Source organism: Osmerus eperlanus, chromosome 11 (assembly GCF_963692335.1).
Source record: "Osmerus eperlanus chromosome 11, fOsmEpe2.1, whole genome shotgun sequence".
Lineage (NCBI taxonomy): Eukaryota > Metazoa > Chordata > Actinopteri > Osmeriformes > Osmeridae > Osmerus > Osmerus eperlanus.
Window position 1 is genome coordinate 4,158,254 of NC_085028.1, and position 5,135 is coordinate 4,163,388.

A 5,135-nucleotide genomic window follows, 5' to 3' on the forward strand; every position below is an offset into this window, starting at 1 on the left:
GATTGTCCTAATATTCCGGGGATGCAGAGCGTGGCAGCCAATTACCAGCTGCAGAAGGCTCTGGCGGTACAATACACCTCCCTTCCACGGGCGGCCCCGGAAGCCGACCCACGAGAGCCCCGAGGCTGGCCACGCTCCCCCGGAGCGGGAAAGGCAGGATGGGACCGATGGAAGTCCGCGATGAGGGCGGGATCCAGAACTTCACTGGCGGGAACCCAGGACTGCTCCTCAGGACCATACCCCTCCCAATCCACCAGGTATTGGAGCTGACCCCGCTTACGGCGAGAGCGCAGGAGAGCCCCAACCGCATAGGCTGGGCCGTCATCCAGGAGCAATGGGGGAGGAGGAGCCACCGAGACCTGGGACGTGTCCGAGGCAACAAGGTCTGAAACCGTTGCAGCCGGTTTCAACAACAAAACATGGAACGTAGGCGACATCCAGTCGTGAGGGGGTAACTGCAGACGGTAAGAAACAGCGTTAATCTGCTTCAGGACAGGAAAAGGACCAATGAACCTGGGACTTAGCTTCTTGCAAGGCAGCTGCAGCTTGATGTTTTTCGTGGAGAGCCAGACTCGTTGCCCCGGTTGATAAACAGGAGCCTTGCGCCGCCGCCGATCAGCCTGTATCCTTTGGCCGCGCACTGTTCTCTGGAGGCGGACATGGGCCGCCTGCCGGACCTCCTCACTGCGGCTCAGCCAGTCATCCACCGCGGGCACAGTTGTGGTTTCCCCCGGCCATGGAAACAACGAAGGCTGGAATCCAAGGACACATTGAAAAGGCGTGATGCCCGTACAGGAGCTCGTCAGGGAATTGTGTGCATACTCAGCCCAGGGGAGGAACCTGCTCCAGTCCGTCTGGTTGACGCTGCAGTAGGAGCGGAGAAACCGAGACCGAGTTTCTGATTCAGCCTTTCTGTCTGTCCGTTCGATTGATGATGGTAGCCTGAAGAGAGACTGACATTGGCGGTAAGGCATTTGAACAAGGATGACCATACTCTGGAAGTGAACTGTGACCCTCTGTCCGAGACAATGTCCTCTGGTAGCCCGTAGAACCTGAACACCTGGTGGAACAGGGCTTCGGCCGTCTCCATGGCCGTAGGGAGCTGTGGCAGAGGGTGTAACCGGCATGATTTAGAGAACCGATCGATAACGACCAGGACAGAGGTGTTACCCTGAGACTTGGGCAGGTCTGTGACGAAACCAATCGCTATATGAGACCAGGGGCGGTGAGGTATGGGGAGTGGTTCCAAGAGACCGTCAGGGAGCTGCTGTGGTGTTTTGGCTTGAGCACACACAGTACAAGCACTGACGAAACAGATCACGTCTTTAGCAAGAGATGGCCACCAGTAGGTTCGCTCCAGGAGGGAACGCGTCTGCCGAATCCCCGGGTGTCCTGAGGCAAGCGTGGCGTGAACCATAGAGAGGAGTTGAGAGCGAACTGACTCAGGGACGTACACCTTCGATGGAGGACATGCAGCCGGGGTCGGATCTGAGGCCTGAGCCTGACGGATGGTCTCTTCTATGTCCCACCTGCTCCCCCGACCGGTGATGGGGCAACACGGTGGCTCGGGCTTTTTTGAACACTTGTGACAAATCCTGATACACCGGAAGGATGGCAGTTGGCTCTTGATGTGTGGGACTTTCCACCTGAGTGGTGTGGCAGGGCCTCACCCCGACAGGCCAACTCAGACTGCAAGGTAGTATTAAGCCCTCGTCGATATGCCGTACGCAGTGCCGTCTCGTTCCAGCCGCTGCCAGCAGCCAGGATGCGGAAAGACATGGCATACTGCGCAACCGGCTGATCTCCCTATCGCAGAGTGAAAAGCTTCTCGCCATCGTCCTTACCCTGGTTGGGGTGATCGAAAACCTGGTCCAGGAATTGCTCCAAGGAAGCCGTGGAAGACCCCTGGCAGTTCCATGCAGCGGTTGCCCACTTCAGTGCATCGCCGGTAAGGTCAGAGATGATGAACGCCACCTAGGCGTTCTGGGGTTGCCACACGGACGTGCGTAGCAGCCACAGGAGCCGGAGGAAGAGGGTCGGGAGGAGGCGCCGACATGTCCGCCAGGTGTTGAGCGACGAGGCGTAACTGTGCATCGTGTTCCCCGAGTAACCCTCCAGGGGCGGACACGGACAGGGCAGCACGCATGGCAGCTGCTTCTGCTGGATCCATGGTTGGCGAAGTCTTCTGTAAGGATGTATCAGACGGGGTTGGATCCAAGCGCAGAGCGCCGATTTATTAGAATGGTTGGACGGGAAAAGATCGGTACACAGTACACAGGGCAATACAGGAGATCCAAAACGGAGTAAGACAACTAGCTAAGGTCAGTAACAGTAGACGTATTCTTAACAAGGCTCGGGCTGAACTGGAAAACAAGATCAAGACTTCGTACAGGACAATCCACAAACAGACACTTAAATACTAATACTAAACAAGGGGATGCCAAGCGTGGCAGCCAATTACCAGCTGCAGAAGGCTCTGGCGTTACACAGAGCACTAGGACTGACAGTGCTATGAAATAACACGATTCCCATGTCTAAACGGCACAGACTTGAAGCCTGCATTTGTAATTATTCTCTCTTCCAGCTGTCAAGTCTCTCTGTTTCGAACTTAACTGGCATTCCAACAGTCCCCATGCGTGCCAGTGTTTCTGTACCCCTCCAGTAGGACCTGCTTCAAAGGCACAGAGAATAATAATCCTCAGCAAATTCCAGTTTGTCGTGTGATTTATATTAAAGAATAGAAAGTGGGAACATAATCAATTGGGGAGAAATCATTGGTCCTTTATCCAGACAATTTGGAGTGAAACAAAGGATTATAAAGAAACAGATGATATTTGTATGGCTTTTGGCAACCCTTCTGTTCCTCACTCAAAATGTTCAATTTCAAAGTTTTTGGAAAGGAAAGAAAAAGGTGCATTGGTCTGAATAATTTCAGAGCCGTATATCCGGACAAAATGTAAGCCTACTGGACACTGGCCATTCATTTGATACTATATCTGAACTAAATTTCTGCCTTCTGGACACTGGCCATTCATTTGATGTTATACCTGGACAAGAAATGTCAGTCTTCTTGACAGTTGTTCTGGTAAGATGTTGAGCTGGTAAATGCAAGGTCAGAGGCTCAAATACACACCCAGCCATCTTTTTTAGTCTTTTGGATTCTGACAGAAATACTGGTTTTTGGTCTTCCGGTCAATCCTCTGGTTGTCAAACATAGCAATGATTCATCTGTAGTATGTATTTATCTCATGACACTCCGATTATTTGTTTAGCGACTGTAAGCCACTGCAAAGCAGGACAGGTACACTTAGCTACCTGTAGCTGTATAGCTCTAGTCATAACTCTAGCCCATGGTAAATGGTAAATGGACTGCATTTATATAGCGCATCTTCTACCTTTACATTTTTACCTTTTGTTCACCCATTCATACTCACACATACCGACGGCGGCGGAGCAGCCGTGCAAGGCGCCGGCCTGCCCATCGGGAGAAACTTGGGGTTCAGAGTCTTGCTCAAGGATACTTCGGCACATGGCCTACCCTCTCAGACAGCGCTCTCCTCTCCTTTCACTTCACGTGTGAAAAGTTTTGAAAGGTCGAACAAATAATTTAGAAAAAATGCTTTTTTTTTTGTTGAAACAATATTTTCGAAAAATGGTTCGAAAAAAAGGTTTGCATCATTGATGAGTACTTGATGAGGACTCTGCTATACTCTATTGTACTCTGCTCTGTTTTACTATGTTATAGGCTTCTCTGTTATCATCACCCCACTCCTCTCTGTTCTCATCTCCTTTCCCTATTTATGTGAAAAAAGATTTTGAAAGGTTAAAGAATTATTTTCGAAAAAAGGTTTGCCTTATTGATGAGTACTTGATGAGGACTCTACTATAGGCTTCTCTGTTCTCCTCTCCCCTGTCCTCCTACCCACCTCTCCTCCTACCCACCTCTCCTCCTCTCCCTTCCTCTCCTTTCACTTCATGTGTGAAAAGAAAAACTTTTCGAAAGGTTGATTTGGAAAAATATATATATATATTTGGGGGAAAGGTTGAAAAAGAAAGGAAATGCCAAGAAATGCACCACCTGCTAACTCTGAGTAGGAAAGTGCCACATGCATGAAACTTACTCTGGTTACTCATACTAGTCCCCTCAATGTACAGTAAGAATAATTTAATACTGGGATATACAGAACATGAATTACATGGGGGGTGCATTTCAAGGCAGGGCTGTATTATGTCTTGCCAAGAAATGCACCCCCTGCTAACTCTGACTAGGAAAGTGCTACATGCATGAAATTTACCCTGGTTACTCATACCAGTTCCCTCAATGTACAGTAAGAATAATTTGATGCTGGGATATACAGAACATGAATTACATGGGGGGTGCATTTCAGGGCAGGGCTGTGGAAATGAATTAACTGCAAAAAAATCTTCTATAAATTCCAGAACCCTGCTTTCTTGACTTTCTCTAGATCTGCTTGTTTGGTCACCCAGTATACTTATTTTGAGGAGGAATGCGCCATTGCTGCTTGCAGCAATATTTGATATATTTTTTACTTACAAAGTCCATGAATTCCAAAGGCAACTAAGCCTTTCCGAGTCAATTCTTTTGAAGCCTTATTAACTGGGGATGCACCAGAGATAGTCTAATTAGTTTTCCTATAAAAAAAGAAAATTTCGCATCTCAGTTCACCTCAGAGATTCGGCGCCATAAATCCACGTCTGTGGTGGGATAAAGCAGAACTACTGTATAGGACTATTATGTAGGCTAATGTTAGGCCAACCATAATTTAGACAAAGGCGAACTGGATTGTTCTACCCTGTTAACAGCTTGATCACAGTCTACTTGTGGTTTACACTGAAATAAAAAAACAAGTGTATACAGTTCTTGGATCTTTCTCATTTCCATAGTGATGGAAAAATAATAATGACTTAGGTTTTCAACGCACTGACCACAACGTCTCCCCGTTTTAATTCATGACCGAGCGTTTGTCAGAATAAAAGAGAATGCATTTTTGATTATGAAGAAAAAGGCTTACACAGTCTATGAATATTTTAAAGAGTTGGGTGGTGACTTGTGAGACAAATTTGCCAAAGGCGTTCCCATTGGTTTAGTGGGAACGTGATGACACGGAGGAGCT